At 30.8% G+C, this 21106-nt stretch overlaps 1 pseudogene; it reads right to left on the minus strand.

Annotated features, from left to right (window-relative positions):
• Nucleotides 1-8686: 8686 nt before the first annotated feature.
• On the minus strand, nt 8687-20897 carry LOC120255072 (annotated as a pseudogene).
• Between the last annotated feature and the right edge of the window lie 209 nt (nt 20898-21106).

A 21106-nucleotide genomic window follows, 5' to 3' on the forward strand; every position in this document is an offset into this window, starting at 1 on the left:
AGCATCACTACATTCCAAGGCTAAATATCACAACCTAAAAAATTGGAAAAGACAAACCCGAAGGTGTTATCCAATTTCTAGACCACTTCAAGGAGTGATAAAGACAAATCTAAGAAGATAGAAGGCGTCAAATACACTGCTACAACCTTCAATATTGAGAAAGGGAAAGGTGTGGCGGAGCCCCATAAGCCGGAACAAGCTAAGGCACCTAACTTGGGTAGCATTGACAATGAATCAAGACCTCTTCCTTCCTTGAAAGATAGGATGAATAGGAAGTACTCCTTCAGAAGAGATAAAGTACATAAAATCTTCAAAGATGCTGTGAGAGAAGGTCTGCAGCTCCTTGAATGCAAAAGGCCTGAAGAGAAAAGCAAGACAGATCATACCAATTACTATCCATATCATAGGGTGTTGGGACATATAATAGAAGATTGCTATGTTTTCAAAGACTGGGTGGAGCGACAATATCAAGAGGGCAAAATCACACTCTCAAAGAACGTTTTGTATGAACAACCAGCTGAACATATACGCTATGTGACTACTCTAAAACCTGAGGAGTCATCCCAAAGGGAAGTCACAGTAGTTGGTAACAAAGTGATATTTACATCGACAGAAGATGACAAACCTTGTGCCATTCCAGAAGAGTTATGGGAAGTATTTATATCCAAAAGATCAGTGAAGATGCTGAAGAAGTTGGCTAAACTGCCAGGGATCATTTGGAAACGCTCTCAACAACCTCATAAAGGTCACTAGACAAAACAGTCAAAGAAGAAGAATAAGAAAAGAAAGCAAAAGCGCGAACAATCAAAGCGTAAGAAATCAATTATTGAGGAGTATATTGAGACCCTTGAAGAATATGAACAGAAGGAAAGGGTTCTGATTACCCTCCAAGATTATTTTCCCGAAGAAGTCGAAGAGTTACTAGGGGAATTAACTGAGAAAATTGAAAATGAAGAATATGTGCATGTGGAGACTTGTAGGGTTATTTCAGGAGGGGAACCTCTATATAACCCAGAAGATGATGATACTAATGAATATGATAGCTTCTCTGAGCCAGAAGAGTCATATGACCATTACGGTCGGCCCTATGTCAGTAAAAAGCAAAGAAAGAAGATAGCATTCAGGGAGAGAGTAAAGAAGGCGAACGACAAGCTCTTGGAGCCCTACCTACAAGTAAGGCCCAAAGAACCATATTACACACCGAAGACCCCAAAATATAAGGTCTTGAGGACAGTTATGCCTACTGAAGACATCCCTGCTTTCATTCAAAAGGGTGACGTGAAGAGTCGCCTAATAGGTCATGCAGCTACATGTTGAAGATGCTGAGTGGGATGAATCTGGGACATATTCTCCAGAATCATCAGGACAAAATTTTGTCTCAAAAGTTATGGATTCTCCAGCCCCTACTAAAACAACAAATGCTAAAGAAAGATTTATCAGAAAAGATAAAAGGAAATAGCTTTTTGATCAAGCTATAGAAAATGGATTGGATTTGCCTAAACCCAAAAGACAGCGAGTGATGCATCTTGACAGTCATCCAAAGTACTGTCAATATCATCAGCTTGCAGGACACACCATAGAAGAATGTCAAGCTTTCCATAAATGGTTGCAAGGACAGGTTTCTTTGGGAAATTTGACACTCACTGAGGATTACTTTGAAGAAAGAGGTGAATGTTATGCTATAGTTGCTCATGATGATTCAGAAGATGAGCTGAACTTCCCTGAGGAGGAAGATGAGGCACCACAACAGGTACATCAGATGTAGCTTTGAACTGGGAAGACACTTCAACCAAGACAGGTTTCCAGTTCAAATAACGGAGATAAAAGGAAGATGACTGAAGAAGAGAATGTCTCCCCCAAAAAACCCTCGAAAAAGCCAAACTACAATATTTTGACACATTTGAAGAAAGTCCCAGCACTCCTCAGTATGTACGATGCATTGATGATGTCAGTTGAAGTCAGGGAGTCTTTAATACATGCTCTACAAAATCCTGAGGAGTATCAAGCATATTTTACCGAGGTCAACATAAAAGAAGCCATGTATGTATCTCATACATCTTCAGTGTCCTTCACAGATGAGGACTTATTGCTTGGGACTACGGCACACAACAGATTTATTAACGATCCTCTAGAGATTTATTAACTCGGATAACTGTTATATGGAGTAATCAGAGTTATATTATGTACACACCGAGAAGATATTTCGAAAGCCAAACAAAGTTTATAAATCTCACTGCTATGCAACAGCGGAGGGGAGAGAAACAACATCTTTTCCGCAGATAATCATAAACAGTGAATGAACAGTACTATATTGACTCTAAATCTGGCTATTCATCATCTTTATAACATTTTACTGGACCAAGTAGTGGTTGTCGTAATGTGAAATCTTTGTTTTGACTTCATGCAATGGACTTTTCAATATATTTTTATGTATATATATGCACTATAATTTCTTTGTTTCAATATATATATATTGAGCGAGAGAGAGAGAGAGAGAGAGAGAGAGAGAGAGAGTTTCAATTAATTTGTCTAAATTGATAAGCTGATGATGCTTAATAAATTTGTCTAACGGTTCAATTGCAACACTTTCCATTAAGCATCATCAGCTTATCAAGAAATATCTATATATATATGCTTATCAAGAAATATCTATATATATATGCGCTGCGTAACAATTTACTTGTTTTTGGATTTATTCATACGTTCATATATATATTTTTTTCGTTTTTAATTAAATTGTTTTAAATTTTTTTATTTGTGTAATGTTTTAGTATAGATGCACTTTCATATCTATATATATATGCATTTTGTTTTAATCATAAGTTTTCTTTAATTTTTGGATTTTAAAAAAAGGAAAAAAATTGACTCAACGTTAATTGTAAGTCAATGAAATATATATCAAGTTGGTATGGTTAGTTGTGAATAGAATAAAAAACATAGAAATTAATGTCTTTATTTACTATTATAAAAAATATGTGGATAAACCATTAGTCTAACTGTCTTTTTACAGCTGATTGGATACTATTCTTCCATTAATATAGATGGTATTTATAATAGTATTTTGAAAGTCATTTGAATATGAATGTATGATATGATAATTCATACTATTTTTTATTAACATTTATATTATAAAAAAGATTGAGTTTTGACGCAAAGAATTAAGTTAACAGGCATGTTTTGACCGTGATACTATAAAAAATTTTAATTTTTCTACAAAGAATAAAATTGATACGCATGCCATATATGACCATAATAATATGAAATTTTAATTTTTTCTATAGAAAGAAAAATTAATAGGCATGTTGTGGACTTATATAAGATGCTATGAGAAGGTATTTAATTAAAAAGTAACTCTTGGTTGTGATCCCCAAATAAAATATTCATTTTTTTCCAAAAATAAAAGAATAACTTCAAGATTAAACACAATAATTTCTTTTCTTGTTTTTCTTCTTTTGTTTTTGGTTTCAGCAGCATGATAATCCACTTATTGTGGTCTGTAAACCCTAAGTTAATAATGTACGTCATAACAAAAGGAAAATAAACAATCACATGTAGAACAATCCTTTTTTATTATTACTTTTTTATTCTACTTATACCCACAAGAGAAAGATAGGGAGTATTTCGCTATAATAAAAAATGTAAAATCACACTCAAAATTTACAATATGCACACATTCTCCCCCTAAAATTTGACTATCCATAAAAACCCTTTCCTTTTCAATAAAATGATTTTTTAAACCCCCAAGCATCTAACAGTGATAGATAGAGTTAATTTAGAATTTTTTGGACGAAATTGTCCCTTGCGTGGGAAGTTGTGGCAAGTGTGACAGGGTTTGACTATAATGCCCTTGGGTGCAATGAGTTTCTATTTAAAATATCAATGTTTTTGTTTAAAAAATAAGTTTCCTGTTTAAAAAAATGAGTTTTCTGTTAAAAAAATGAGGTCTCTGTTTAAAAAAATGATGTCTTTGTTTGAGAAATGAGTTTTTTGGGGGTGTATTTATCACCCGCAAAATCTCTTTATTGAAGTTGGGATGGGATAGTGAGGCAAAGCATGCGGCCTACAATCACAGTCACGTTGCATCTCGTTCGTTCAGTTTCAATCAGAAAAGTTCCTATTCTTTCCGAATCTTAAGATTCGCACTCGAATTTCGAACACTAGAATTTTGATCTCCACCTCGATCTTGATCTCGATCTTGCCGGAGAAAAAGGTGCAACCTTTCGATGCCTTCACTCGACGACGAGGAGCGTGCGGTCTTCCCCGAGGTCGACGACGAAGAAGATGAAAACGATGAGGTCGACGACAGCGAAGACGATGAAGATGAAGACGAAGATGGCGAGATCGAACCCTCATCGGCGCCGCTTCCTTCCTCCGTTCCCGTGACCGACTTAGGCACCATGGATCCAAACCCCGGAATGATCCCTAACCCTAACCCTATTGCTATCCATGTTGCGGTCTCCGCAGCCGAGAATGGTTCCGTTCAAGTTCAGCCTGTCTTATCCGACGTCGCCACCGAAGACCTCACAACTCCGACAGCCGAGGAATGTCGCCTCGTCCCGTGTCAGATAAGAAGTAGCTGTGATGACTCGAGGCAGCTTTTTCAACGGCTCTGGATGGACGAGGATGAACTGGTGATCCTCAAAGGGTTTCTCAAATTCGTTTCTCAGCGTGGCACAATTGAAGCTTCCCATCAGCATGATACTGGTCCGTTTTACGAGAAGATCAAGACCCAGCTCCAGCTTGAATTCACAAAGAATCAGTTTATCGAGAAGCTTCGGCGGATGAAGAAGAAGTTCCGCAACGTCGTCAGCCGGATCGCCAACGCCGGCAAAGATTTCTCCTTTAAGACCCCACACGAGCAGGCCACCTTCGAGATCGCTCGCCAGATCTGGAGCTCAGCGCTCAAGCATTCGCGCAAGATCAGCGATGATGAGATACTCAATGTCCCTACTTAATGAGGTTTCTGTTTAAAAAAAATGAGGTCTTTGTTTAAAAAATGAGCTCTTTATTTAAGAAAAGAGTTCTTTGTTTAAGAAATGAGTACATGCATTACTCTTCATGCTAACCTAAATTCTTTTATTTGTAGTTATAAGTTTGTTTGTAGTTATAATGTAATCATGCTAACCTAAATTTTATCCCACAAACTTATTAAATTTTTAATGTAAATATCGTTATCTCTATATAATAAATAATGACCGTCTTTATGCTTGTTTGTCTTTGTTTAACTATCGATGTTTCTGTTTAATATATTGCGTTTACGTTTAAAAAAGTGCTTAAATATTGTTGTTTCTATTTAAATAAGATTTTTTGTTTAAAAAATGATGTTTCTGTTTAAATAAATGAGTTTTCTGTTTAAGAAATGAACTCTCTGTTTAAGAAATGAGTTCTCTGTTTAAAAAATGAGCTCTCTGTTTAAGAAATTAGTATATGCAAAAGGAATGCAAAAAAAGAATGAAAAAATGCATGCAAAAAGGTTTAAGGGCAATGATGGAATTTCATAATACAGGGGGCAAAAAAGAAGTGAAACAATAAAAGAAGGGCTGTTTGAGATATGCAAAACTCACAGGGGCTGTTTGGGAAGTTTTGAAATTCGCGAGGGTAAACAGTAATTTTCCCAATTTTATTTGATTGCATCATGAGATTAAATTTGTATATATAGATATTGATTTTGCTTTAGCTTCAAGAGCAAATTAACTCTCCACTGTAATCTAGCTTTTTTAGTATTTATAATTAATTTGAGTTCATATTACAACACCAGTTAATGGTCCATTGAAGATTAAATTTCCTTAAATTCAAAGAAATATTTTTTGAAAAATAAACCAAAAACTTGGTGTTGAGAATCCAAAGCTTTTCTTTAATCTAATACTTAAAAATTCTTTTACACTCGCACTCTTATAGTCTTATCCGATGATCAAACATTCCAAAGACGAAATTGTAAAACAAATAAATAAATAAATAAACAGTAAATAAAGGACAGAAGGCATCTATAACCATAACCATAACCATAACCAAACAATGCATATATAGATGCATAACATTCTTTATTATTATAGGCAAACAAGTGCATTACATAGGACTACATCCATCACTAATAGTCTAATATATAGGAAAAAAAAATTGCATCAATCACTGGTGCAAATCAACACTAATTTCTTTTAACTGATAAAAGTAAAGATATATATAGATAGACAACAAAATATAAGAACCATCTACTTATAAAGTTCAATAAGCCAAACACCAACAAAACTGAAATGAGGTTTCATTGCTGAAAAACCAGCTTGTTTGGCCATGGACTCAAACTCTTGTGCACTCCTCTCTTTACCACCAGGATTATGAGAGCCAACATGATCATATTTTGCTGAAGTATACTTTGTGATGCATGTGTGCTTTCTGGGGCCATTGGAAGCATGTGCTCTACCAATATCATTTTTCCATTTGCAGGCAGAGCTTTCCAGCAATTTTTCAAGATTTTCAGTCCATTCTCATCACTTCAGTCATGTAGAATCCACTATAAAGTTCAACACATAATTAATGTTTATTTATATTAATAATAAAGGATATATATAATTTTCATAGTTAATGTTGCAAATGCAAAAAAATAAAAAAATAAAAAATAAAAATATTATGATAAAATATTAAATATATAAAAGGTTTTTTTAAAAAAAGTGTTTACTTAAGAAGGTTTAAATAAATACATGAGCAAACATCAGATTCTAATAGATCTCGCAGCTTATAAAACAAAAATATTAATAAATATTATTATTTTACAAATTAATCAATAAATAATTTTGCATGTTTATTTTATATTATTTTATTTTATTACTTTACATATTTATTTTTGCAAATGTGCATAACTGTGTATATGCATATACCTGGTTACAGATGTGTATATTTATTTAAACAAAGATATTGCAGAGACTTAATTAAAAATAGAAATTGAATTGGCTTTGCCTTTTCTATTTATTTATTTTCTCTTTTCTTCCTTATTATGACACCCTTTTTTTATTGTTTATGCATTAAAACATAAGATAAATTTGAGTATTCATATAGAAAAAGAAAAATAAATAAATAAATAAACAAAGATAGAGAATATATATTATTATTATTATTAAGGATCAAAACAATGTAAAAGTCCTAATTTACTTAAGTACTTTAACCCGTTTTCATCCAATTTCTAAGAGCCTGTTTGGTTGCAAAACAAAAAAATATGGCCTAATTTTATTATGTAGGAAGTGCAAGTAATTATTATAGAAATTATAGCATATTTTATTCCTACAAAATTATTGTTTGATTAACAAAATAAAAAAAAATTATGGAAAATATTCCATTCTTTAATGCCATAATACCTATATTATGCCATAATTTTATACTCTAAAATAAGCACCCAAACAGTAAATATGGCATAATTTAAAAAAAAAAATTTAAATTATTACATATTATACAGATTATATCATAATTATGGTCTATCGAAACAGTCCCTAAGTCTACAACAACACTTCAATAAACTCAAAAAAAATATATGGTTCATGATCAAACAGCTCCTGACATCTAATAAAAAATTCATATAATAAAGAAATAAATAACCAATGCCGGCACAACTTCAACTAATTAAATAAATATCATATTTAAATAAAAATATCGAGGAAGGCTTACAATCTCATTTAGTTGAATATAATATAAAAATATAAGCAAAATTCATATTTCTTTTCTTCTTTAATTAGCCTTTGACCAAACTCATGAAATATTATAATCATGCATAGCAATTTTCTACTGAATTAAAATAATACTAGATTTATGTACTCGCGCTAACGCTGAGGGTTAATCATATCTAAAAGAAAGATTGCAAACATAGTATAAATTTAAAAAAAAAAAATTGTTAATGTCTTTTTTTTAAAAATCGTTTTCAGTATAAGAAGTATATTCGCAAGATGTGAAAGGTTGAGAAATATATTTTTGGAATATGTTATATTGTTTATTGAATAATGAAAATGATTTCATTTCAATGCTTTGAAAGGAAAAATAATTTTAAGTATTAAGCTTTCTACTTGGTTTTTTTTTCTTTGTTGTAAAAATTGAAATAAGATACCAGTCTAATATATATATATATATATACAGAAACTTTATCATTCAAGAGAATTTGTTACAACTCATCATAACATAAATATTAATTTAAGAGAAATGTTGTCGTTGAGATGATATTAAAGAGGCCTTTAAGATGGGTTTCTCATCGGTCCTATGGCTAAGAAAGGAGAAATAAAAAAATGCTTTAAGATGGGCCACCATATATAATTTTTTTAAAATAATTATAGGAACCATGAAGATAAATGGCAGATGGAGAAATGGTATATGCAAAAGAGAGCTGATAGCAGAAGATATTTAGTTATAGGAACCAAAAGTTGTTCAAGTTCTCATCTTCAACTAAAAAAAATGGACAGAAAAGGAAAAAAAAGTGAAATAACTTCATCTCATGCATGTTGTATTATAGATGTGTATCAGATACAGTGGAGTGTTCAACGCCGTCATCCATGGCAGCAGGAAGGTTGAGGTCAATCAGAGTGCCTAAAGATGGGATTTTGAGAGATGAATGTGCGGAATATTCTTGTGATCATAATTTAAAACAATTAGTAATAATGATTGAAAAGGAACATGTTGTAAATAATATTCAAAATTTTTTAATTATTACTTCGAGTTTTTCAATCAATTCCTTTGCATTTGAAGAAGAAATGATGATTTGTCGTGCAGCTAGGTTGATGAACCCTTCTTCTAGAACTTTGTCAATGAATGAAAGTAGCGAGTTATAATATCCGTCAACATTTAACAAACAATCTGGAACAAAGCATAAGTTATGTATCATCTTTTTATAATTTCATGTGTGTATATAGAGCATTGAAATAAAATTACCGGTTTGTTATGTATGCCTAATTGTGCCCAGCTAATTACTTCAAAAAGCTCTTCAAGAGTTCCATAACCTCCTAAATATTAAAAACAATATACTTAAATGAGTAAATTTTTATATTTTGCATTTATAGTTGTTTATGGAAGAAAGTAGATATAATAATCAATTAGAGAATATGTGAATTTTAAGTATAATGAGTGATAAAAGAGTGGTAACAAAATTAAAGTATTTTGAAAATGTTTTTTTTTCAATGGTAGATCAGTGTTCTATGTTAACTATTCGTAAGCTTTGCAAATGAATATATAATACAAATTTCATAGTAGTTAATTTATGCGTATTTTTAGTGATCCACATAAGGAAAGTATATTTTTTCATTATATTTCTCATTGAAAGTTTGAATTGCAAGCATTAATATATATATTCGATATACAAAACTAAAAGAATATGAGTTTTCATATATGTGATATTAAGTGATAATAAATGCAATTTATATACTAACCTGGCAAAGCAATAAAGGCATCAGCATAGCTGCCCATCTCTGCTTTCCTATGATGCATGTCTATAACCGTTTTTACTTCTCCGACAGTGACACCAGTGATCTGAAACTCAAATGGGAAAATGGAAAATTACATACAAATATAGTATTGTAGAATATGTTTTCATATGTGTGAACAGTTGCAGGGATATATTTTTTCATTAAAGGGCAGGAAAAAAACTATACACATCAGAAAGAATGGAAGAAAAATGAAACAATTTATTGTCATACCTCTCTACCCATTATAGCTTTTGGAATGACACTAAATACATAAAAAAAAGATTTCGTTAATAACTTTAGCAAATTTTCATTAAACAAATGAAGGTATTTTTTTTTTTTGGAAAATGTTTGGGTAAAAGAGATCCATACCCTATAACATTTCTACCACCATCAAATACAGTATGAGAAATCAAACCCATTAATCCAATACTTCCTTCTCCATATACCAAATCAATGTTCTTCAACACCTGACAATGGCAACATTTAGTTAAATATTTCATCAGTGTTTAAGAATTTACTTATGTTTTAAGAAGAAAAATTGAGAAGAGGAAAATGAAGGAAGAGAATTGTAAGATAAATGACAATAATTATGTAGATAGAAACCAAACCAGTTCTTTGCCAAGATTTATAGCAGCATCTTGGTAACTTTTTCTTTCCTCAGACTACTACCGCAAAAAAACACGATCGATTTGAACTTGGATGCGAGTGCTTTTTCTTTTCTTCCTCCATTTTTCTCTTTTAGTTTTTTTCTTTTGGCTGGGTTGAAACACTGACAATTTGAATGGATATCATCCATTATATGTGGAGAATACGATTTAGCTTTATCGAGAATAAATTAATACATATACATTATTAAAGGTCTTATCTTGTTGTGTCATGTCAATTATTGACATAATTGAAACAATATAAAGTTACAAAGGAATGTCAAACTTTGTAGAAATGTTTAGAAGATAAAAACAAATGATTAATAGTGGAGATTGACAAACATTGTAGTAGTTAATTAAAAATGTTAAGCTTGATAAAAAAATGACTATGTATTTTTATATGCTTTTAGTATTTTTATATACTTTAAGGCATATATTATGTTTAAGGTGATATATAATGATTTAAATTAAGCAAAAGATAGATTATTATTATATTTTTTTCTATTCTTGAAGTTTTACTTTGATGGATATTTGTTCTCTATGGATGAAGCCACATGTCCCCGCTATGATTAAAGAGAGCTTTTTATTTTTTCTTTTTACTCGATCCTAACCACTGCAATCAATGGTCGATTCTTACTTTTCTTTCCTCTTTTTTCTTTGTTTTCACCGACAAATTGGTTTTCCTAGGCTAGATGATCTTTTAATCTTAATATCATACCCAAATATATATATTTTTTCAGCTTTTGTTTGATGGACATTTGTTCTGTTCTGGTTAGAAGAGAAATGTCTTATTATGATTGAAAGAGCTTTTTTTTTTCAAACCCTAGCCACTGTAATCAACGCTGGATCTCTCACCTTCTCTCTCTCTCCTCTTTTTTTCTTTGGCGAGTCGCTTTCCTAGGCTATAGGGTTAACTTTTGCTAGTTTGATTTGTATCTTTTGACAGGATTTGTTTTTCTTATTAAAAAAAGTTTCAATCATATCTTTTTGTTTATATACGGACGAAAGCAGTACAATGCCTAACTGAGATAATATTATTTTTATAGTATAATATATATTATATAGTTTTAGCTCTAGGTGTAGAATCGCTTAGCTTGATTCGTATCTGTTGATAGGATGTTTTCTTTAAATGCGGCATTAATTCTTTTGGGAGGAATTAGGATTCAGGTTTAGATTTTCTTAGTTTAATTGATGTGGATGACAGAGATAGAATATATGAGTGAGATAATATTATGATAGTGAAATAATCTAAATTGTGTTTTTGTGAATAATTGCTATATGATTGTTATTATTGATATTATTAATATTGTTATATATGATATATTATTTTTAAAATATTTCATGATATAATAAGTATTTGTACATTTATGTATATGTTTTTATTGTTTTCTAAAAGATATTTTGGAGGATTTAATTTGTTAATTGTCTTTACATTTGTAAGATTTTGTTAAGATTAGTCTTCCATGTATTTTTCAAGTAGTTTTATGGGTGAAGAGAATAAATACAACAACATATAGGTAATGTCAGTGTATATTTATGATATATATAAATAATTTATTTTATATCTAAAAAGATCTAATATTATATTATATAATGAATATGGTGGGAAGAACATGCTATGTTAAATTTGAGACTATTTGAGAGTGAGAGATTGTGATGGAGCAATTACTGATGGTAGCAATCAAAGAGGAAGGTTTGATACCAATTGTCGAGAGAAGTATGGTGGTGATTGTAGGTAGAAGAGGTTGTCACATGAATTACGCTGCTCGAGATTGTTGGAAAAAAATTGAAAAGCTTATCCAACAATGCATGAAGTTAGTGAAGAGTTTGTAGTGAGGATGACATTCATGCGTATCCTTGGAAGGACCCTCAGAGGAGATGATAAGATTTTGGCTGCACCGTTGTTTCCAGTGATATTTATTGGGGGAAAACTGGTTGGGGGTTTGGATCGGCTCATAGCTATTCATGTCACCGGGCAAGCTTATTCCTATGTTGAAAGAAGTCGGTGCTATTTGGTCTCGAGTGGTTTGTTATATTTTTTTCCTATTTCATAATTATAATTAACATAATTTATATAATGTATGTATTGTTTTTAATTGTTCTCTCTCTCTCGTGTTATCATTATTTTATCTCTTTTCCTCTCTCTCTCTCTCTCTCTCTCTCTCTAACACTCTATGTTCTTCTAGTTTTTATGGTTTCGTTTATATATATATATATATATATATATTTCTATTCAAACTTTAGTATAAAGTTCATACAAAGATATTCAAATTTGTTATACATATGGTTTAAGTGCTAAAGTAACAATGGTGTAATCCTTTTTGTATTTTTTCTTTTTTTCAGGGTGTGTTTGTGAAGTATTAATAAAATTATTTATATTGTTATTGCTTGAATTTATGCAGATAATAACTTGGATTAATGCTTCTCAGATGTCTCTATTAAGCACAGTATACACTTCCTTCTGTTGACGGCATTTCCTATCAGGATGTGGACTTAGTTAATATTTTTATTTTTTGTTTATTTGTTTTCCTTTTGCTTTTGTGTGTATGTTTATGGTAAGAGTATTGTTTTTTATGATTGTAATATCTTTTGTTTGGTCTTTTTTATTGTTTTAGGTTTTTATCTTTTGAGTGTTTTTTTATTATTAGTTTATGTTGTACTTTCTTTATTTAATAAATTGGTTGTTTGTCTACTTTTATAATATATATATATATATATATATGTAGATTTTATTTGTTATTTATTTCAATGAATTAGGTAATTTAGATTTTATTAAGATGACTTTCTATAATTGGAAATGAGAGTGTATTTTTAGAAAATAATAAATACTGTTAAATCAGAAGTTTGCAGTAGTGATATATATAATCATATACTATATTTATAACATAATTCATAAAATATTTATATATTTCATATTTTTGGGAATTTATGTGTTTTTTAACTATACATATTACGATGTGTATAACAAATTGATAATTTTTAGAACAACCAATAAAAAATAAAAAATAGATAGTTATATTTAAAAAAAAATTATATTAAATATATATATATATATATATAGAGAGAGAGAGAGAGACAGATAGATAAGCAGATAGATAGACATATGGAGAAGGAGTGAATAAGTAGTAAAGGATTATAATAACATATATATATATATATATTAAGTAATGTGTTAAATGTTAATAAATCAAATAGTGAATTTTTCATATGTTTTGTTAAAGTTTATTATTTTAAAACCTAGGTAGTAATTTATTAGAAAACAATAAAGTAGCATGTGAAGCAGAGGTAAGATAGAGATTTTTATAATGTGGCAGGTGGGTTTTAAGGCAATCTAATTATGTTTATTTATTTCTATATTTTTTAAATTGGTTATATATAGAGAGATGGAGAGAGAAAGGGAGTGAGTGCTTGAGTAATAATTGCTTATCATATATCTCCAGTTTTGAATCTTATCTCTCTATATATATTATATAGTTTTATGCAATCATATATGTATACATATATATCTATCTATATATATATAGTTTAGAAAAACAATTGAATTAGGGTTTTCTAGAGTAATGTAGGTGTTGTTAGGTTGTCATTCAACAGCTACGGTGGATGTCATTAGGTTTGAAATCGATGGTCGTACTTAGATTACGAATCCTCATATATATATGTATGTATCTAATTAAAGATCTTTTATCAATTATTTTATACTGCTAGAGATAGCTAGATATAGCTAGGAATAGACAAAGTGAGAAAAATATATTGGAGATTTCTTAATAATTATTAATGAAAACATGTTTTCTTTTATCAATTATTGTCTATGCTTTAATATGTTATACATTTTTAAATATAATGCTACATAGAAGATTTCTATATTACTTGTCTTACAAAAAGAAATCTTATGTTTTTTTTAAAATTTTCCCCTTATATAAGGGTGTGAAAAGTCAAAGATAAATCACACAAAATCTACTTTCCATGTTGTAAAGTTTAATGAATTACACATAAATATACGATTCTAGCAGATAAGGGTTAACAATTGTGGCTTAATCTCAGCCCATATCCAAAAAAAACCCTAGGATATTTAAGATTTCTATATTACTTGTCTTGCAAAAATCTTATGTTTTCTTTTTAATTTTTTCCCCCTGTATAAGGGTGTGAAACGTAAATCACACAAAATCTACTTTACAGATTGTAAAGTTTAATGAATTTTACATAAGTGTACGATTCTAGCAGATAAGAGTCAACAATTGTGGCTTAATCTCGCCCCATATCCAAAAAAAAACTTAGGATATTAATATGTTATCATAATATGTAAATGATGATTTGGATTTTGTCGGCAGCAAAGGAAAACAAAATCCAAGCAAAAATCTCTTGTCAATTATGTTACAAAGCTAGTTATAGCTAGACACAGCTACATATGAAGCAAAAGGGGAACATTATTGAAGCAGCGTGTGGTCTTTTTTATTGTTTTAGGTTTTTATCTTTTGAGTGATTTTTTTTTATTATTAACTTATGTTGTACTTTCTTTATTTAATAATTGGTTGTTTGTCTACTTTTATAATATATATATATATATATAGATTTTATTTGTTATTTATTTCAATGAATTAGATAATTTAGATTTTATTAAGATGACTTTATATAAATGGAAATGAAAGTGTATTTTTAGAAAATAATAAATGTTGTTAAATCAGAAGTTTGTATATATATATATAAAATCATATATTATATTTATAACATAATTTATTAAATATTTATATATATCATAATAAATATTTCAACATTTTTTAGGAATTTATGAGTTTTTTAACTATACATATTATGATGTGTATAACAAATTGATAATTTTTATAACAACCAATAAAAATTTAAAAAAGAGTTATATTTTTTAAAAAAAAGTTTATATTAAAAATATATATAGATAGATAGATAGATAAGTAGATAAATAGATAGACATATAGAGAGGGAGTAAGTATAAGTAGTAAAGGATTATGATAATATATATATATATATATTAAGTAATGGGTTAGATGTTATTAAATCAAATAATGAATTTTTCGTATGTTTTGTTAAAGTTTATTATTTTAAAACCTAGGTAGTAATTTATTAGAAAATAATAAAGTAGCATATGAAGCAGAGGTAAGATAGAGATTTTTATAATGTAGCAGGTGGGTTTTAAGGTAATCTAATTATGTTTATTTATTTCTATATTTTTTAAATTGGTTATATATAGAGAGAGATGGAGAGAGAAAGGGAGTGAGTGCTTGAGTAACAAATGCTTATCATATATCTCCAAAACATATATTCTTCCCAGAAACATATATCTAAAAAAATGCATGTATTTAATGCATATATATGAAATTAAGCTAGTATTTGCATGTATTTAATATATGGCCTTTTTTTAATGAAATTAATATAACATAAATAAATGGCATTTTATATTTTTTTTTGTTTATTTTTTGTTTTCTATATTTTCCTTTTAATATATGGCATTTTATATTTTTATGCAATTAATATAAATAAATGTCATAATTGTTTATTTAAAAAAAATATAAAATACAATTTTATATTACTTCAAATTTGGATATCATCATATGAAATCAAATTTTTTACCATGAAATTATTTCTGTAGTAACAATAACCAAATTTCTATATCACATTATTTTAATTTTTTTTTAAGAAAGTATAGATTATTTAATAACGTAATTGAAGCGAAAACTCAATTTCATTATAACAGAGGAAATTATCTTATGTTTTTTTAATATAAATATTATATTCTATTGAAGTGAGGAAATAAAGGAAAAAAAGAAGACATGTTTTTAAAGCCTAATAAATTAAAAAAAACTGATGACATTGAGCTGGTTTATAGCAATCAAAGAACTCGCACATTGCATTCAGGTATAATAATGAAAGAAGAAATCATTTTGATCTAAATAACCTCTTGCATTTAAATAATAGCTATAAATTAGAAATAAAACATGGTCATTCAATAAGTGCTTTGATTCATCTACAAAGTGGAATGACTAAAAACAAATGCAAAATTTCAAAGAGTCAGACCATGAGAGTGAGAGTGAGAGAGAGAGAGAGAGAGAAAGAGAGAGAGAGGATTAAGATACCTAATTTCGTGGTGTAGAACTGTTTGCCAGCAGCACTGTGCACCAAAAAACAAAAAAAAAATGAGTATCATGTATCACCAACTTTTACCTCCTTCACAAAACAACAAAAACTTGCATGACCACCATGTTCATAGATCATGGGTCCCTGAAGTCTGGTTGAATAGATCCCAAGTAAGCATTTAATGTTCTAATATCTATAAAAAGTCAATATATATACACCTTTTTCCTATATATACACACAAAAAAATAATAATAATTAACTATTTTTTTTTTTTTATCAAAGTCCTTTCAAGCTGGTAAGCTAACCTTCAAGTTAATTTTCAATCATGAAAAACATCATGCTCTAATATGGGATGCAAACCCATTGCATTTCTTAACATTATTAAGTTGCTCATGAATGAAGAACATAGCATATGTATTTCTTAACATTATTAACTTATTAATTATAAAATTTATCCCGGTTTTCTGAATGAAGGATGGACTCAATTCGAATGCAATGAGTTATAATGCACTCACACCATTTTATAAGTGATGAAATGTTTTTTGTAAAAATGTATCACTAGTGGCAAAAGTCAAAAAAATTATCGACATTTGTAACCAAAAATGTCACCAGCTTTAGGTTCAAGCATGTTAGTAAATATGGCTGCATTACAAAAATCTCTCGACATTTGTAACCAAAAATGTCAACAATTTAGGTCAAGCATAAAAACCCTCTCGACACAACCTAATTTGTAACAAAGTATGTACAATAGCTTAGAATGTCAACAATAGTGGCTAATAAATCTGCCAAAAATCACATCAAACATTTTTAAATTTTATCTTTTTCCTCACATGTCTAAATCACATGCATTGATGGAACACCTTTTCTTTTCTGTTCATGCTTCACATATCGCACCATATCCTCATCAAAATCTAAATATTTTTAGCCTACGGTAACAATAACCTCGATTTTTCCAGCTTGTCTCATATCATCCATGTTCAATGGCATGAGGATTACTGTCTGTTCTCCATCTAGCATAGCAAAGTTGAAACCTACAGAAATAAATAAATAAAAATTATAATGGTATACCGCGATAACTTTCTCATTCCTCTTAACTTTTAAGAGGTCCTAGTTCCACTCGTTGATCCATACTGACATATGAACATCCGGGACCTATAAACACACCACACTCATAAACATAATTATATATATATATATATAACAAAGAATTAATTGAACAATAATGGCGGCCTCCATCAAGTGAGAATAAGAATTTTCGTGATTTTTCAATCTTGAAGCACAATAACAAAATAAAGAAAAAGAAAAAAATTATGCCATTTATGCAAGAGTGAATTACGTGAGTATATAATAGGATAATAGTCCCTGCTCATAAGCTAACAAACATATGCTAAATTAACTAAATATTTATACAACCAACAAATTTATAATCGATGATTGTTGCAATAACAATGCTATACGCATGCGTATATTTTCCTTATTAAATGATATCCAAAATCAAAAAGTGCTACTAATTGATGCATCAGAAACCAAATCGTGGATTCTCGGATATCTAAATCCAGAACTCAAACCAAATCCAGTGAAGATTGTAAAGATAAAGATGTAAAGTTTAGCTAAAAACCCTGGTTTTCAAAGATATGCCTAGAGGGCGTAGATAAAGCACCACCCTCAATCGCGATAGGCCATTTCATAGGTTGTGCTTCCCCGTAGCATCTCGAGAGTTCAAATCATTATACACAACCTTCATGCAACTTGGAATTTATACAATAGACGTATAAAACAAAATTGATTCTCGGGCAGTTGTTTAATCTAAAAATATGCCAATAACTTCTGCTTGAACAACTGGTTCTGCTGCTAAAATGTAATAAAAATCCAAATTGGTAACACTCGTGGCAAAGATACAAAAGATAATCACTGTCGGATTAAGAATAATCTTACAATGAAAAAGGTGCTTAGCAAGAGTATCATTGGGCATATATTCGAGTAATAAGCAACCCTCTTCGCTTTCAAAGACAAATAGACCTAAGTAAATTTGCCAATCTTTGGCTTCTAAGTCGACCAACAGATCTCGCTTTCTTCCTAAAGCAAGGAAATCTTTAGATTAGTAAGATGGCTAAGCAAATATGACAAAATCAGGGTTTGATTTTAATAACACACAATCAAAACTCATTCTCATCGCAAGAGTTACAAAAACTATTGGGGCAAAGGTAAAATCAGTTGAACCAAAGATTAGCAATGTACCAACTCACTTGCAAAAGATGAAGCAAAAGATGATTTAGAATGGTGTCATGTATATGATCAAAAGAAGAGAGAGTAACAGATAACATGCACTCCACGGTCTCCCTCTCACAATAGGCACTCATGTAAACTCGAATAGAATTTCATTTACGTGAAAAAGACAAACAATGCCGTGAGCTCTAGTGCTATCTAAATGTGAAAAACTTTAATTCACAAAGAAACAAACAAAGACTTTACGTAAGACCATATATTAACAAAACAGAATCAATATCAATTACCAAGAACTGGCGAGGATCGTGCCATGCAAAGATGATTGAACCGCTTATACAGCAATCTCGGGTTGCGCATCTAACTTCTCCTTGTACACTACATTAGGGCGCCTTCTCCTATGCTCGGACACAATGTTCTCTACCAGAAACCCAAATGTAGCAAGCCGGAGCCGCTTTCAAAAGAATACTCTCGAACACCCGCAGCCCTATCACCCCTCACTCTTCACTTCACTCTCTGCAAACACAACCATCAATCACCAAAGCTCCAACACACCAGAAAAACACCAAAACCAACTCATAAAACTCACCAACATCCGCGTCTCAAAGACAAGAATATTATTGTAAGAGCTCTCAACAAGAAGTTCTCGCCTTTGAGAACCGAGACCCCATGGGGGATTTAAATGGATGCCAATCTTTGAACTCTTCTCAAACCCTCCGGAATCCACTCCACCACCTCGCCGACCCAACCGCCCAAATAAAACCTTCGCCAGTTCTCCAACCGAAAGTTAGCTCCTTTATCTCGCCTCCGCCGTGACGATGACCCTGCATGGTTGGAAAGCTCGCTTCGGAGCCGAGCCGAGTATGATGGGAAGTCAAGACTTCCCGGGAGTTGAGAACGCAGTGACATGGATGGTATGAGGAAAGCCGGGGATGGAGAAAAGCTCAGAGCGCCGAGATGGAGTTGTACCGCGTGAAGGTCGAGATCACTGGCGTGCGCAGAGAGAGGAGAGAAGGTGGAAGAAAGGGTCACGCGAGGGCTAAGACGTAGGAGAAGAAGTCGAGCTGCTTCTAAAAATTTAAAAACCATAGAAAAAGTGAGGAAGGTGGAGAAGGGATGGAGGAGACGAGCCTCGCGCCCTTCTTCGAGAAACCCAATCGGGTAGGTGTGCTCGCCTGAAATGCCATTTGTCTAGTGTTTATTGGCTATGTGGGTGATAAGTGGATTGTGTTTGTTAACTTTTAATCTGGCCGTTGGATGAGATTCTGATAAGATTGGAAAATCAAAAACACCCCATCAATCAATTAAAATAGCAACCATCAATCAATTTTTACAAATATTTATTATTTACTAATAATATCTTTGGATATACTAATAATATCTCTGCCAAATGTCTACTCCGGAAGAAATTGGATGAATATGAGATTTGTGGATGTAATTAATAAGGAAAGTATATATTTGTTTTATCAGATATTTCTTTTTAAATTGATTGTGAAAATTTTGTTCTTTTTAGTTTTTATTTAGTATGTTGTTGATTCACATCCTGAAAAATTATATAAATTTTTCATATAAAAAGGATAAATCAGATATTATTAAAATTAGGATGAGCGAATTAAAAAGTACTCTTTTAATAATAAATGTTATGCATTTCCTGCCTTGTTTAGAACCCCTCTCGTTAGTATTCATTTAAACTCTATTTAATTGTTTATCAAGTGGATATAAATTTTAAAACCGATAAATTTTTAGTTCTCCCCTATAATCTGAGAAATTTATCTTTGCAGGAGAAGAATCAAAACCACTGTGAATTAAAGTGCATCTTGTATCCATTTTTCTATAAAAGTGTAATAAACCACAAATTTATTAAAAAGACAATGATACAAAAATAAAAGACAGAGAGTACCCATCTTTTCGCTTTATCTTGTCGACTTTTATAAAATAATAATAATAATAATAATAATAAATAAGAATAATAATAAACCATCTGCAGGTAATATGAATGAATAACAGACTGCTATCTTTTGCTTTTTCAAAATTATATTGAATGATTAGCAATGGAGTTTCTGGTAGTTTTTCTGAAACGAGTGACATTGTGCCCCTGGTCTTTATGTAACTACGGAGCACATGAGTTGGCAATCACACTTGCAGGAATACCAACAACTAGAAGCTATATATCTTAAACACCCTTTGACTTTATTTGTTCAGATAGTTTATTACAAGGAGATTTTTATTATTACTGCTGATTAAGTTCAAAGTTGAACCAGAATTCACACACACAACGTCATGATAGTCATCATAGAGGTAGAGTGAGTATTTTGACCCAAAGTTAGCACTTCAATAATTAACATGAATCTCTTGCTCTTAATATTTGTATCTTCTACTCCAACCTGACATCTTGAAGAAAAACAATGCCAGCAGCATAAGCAGGAATGAGGACAGGAGTAGGCACCTTCTCCACAACATGGTTGATCCTAAGGCATCTTTTGCTGCACCTCATTATGGACAATGGTAGTCTCTAAAGTGCAAGCAGTACCTTGTTTGCAAGAACAATCCTCAAGTCTTTCTTAAGCCACTCTAAGATTATCTCACGAATTAAGTTCGATGGATATTGATGGCTCTATTTTTGTTGAGGACACATCAGTAGCAGCCGTTAATGGTTCATTGAGCATTGCCACAATCGCGTCGCAGTGTCACTGGCCTAAAAAC

The sequence above is a fragment of the Dioscorea cayenensis genome, unplaced genomic scaffold (assembly GCF_009730915.1).
Source record: "Dioscorea cayenensis subsp. rotundata cultivar TDr96_F1 unplaced genomic scaffold, TDr96_F1_v2_PseudoChromosome.rev07_lg8_w22 25.fasta BLBR01000819.1, whole genome shotgun sequence".
In the NCBI taxonomy this organism is placed as follows: Eukaryota; Viridiplantae; Streptophyta; class Magnoliopsida; order Dioscoreales; family Dioscoreaceae; genus Dioscorea; species Dioscorea cayenensis.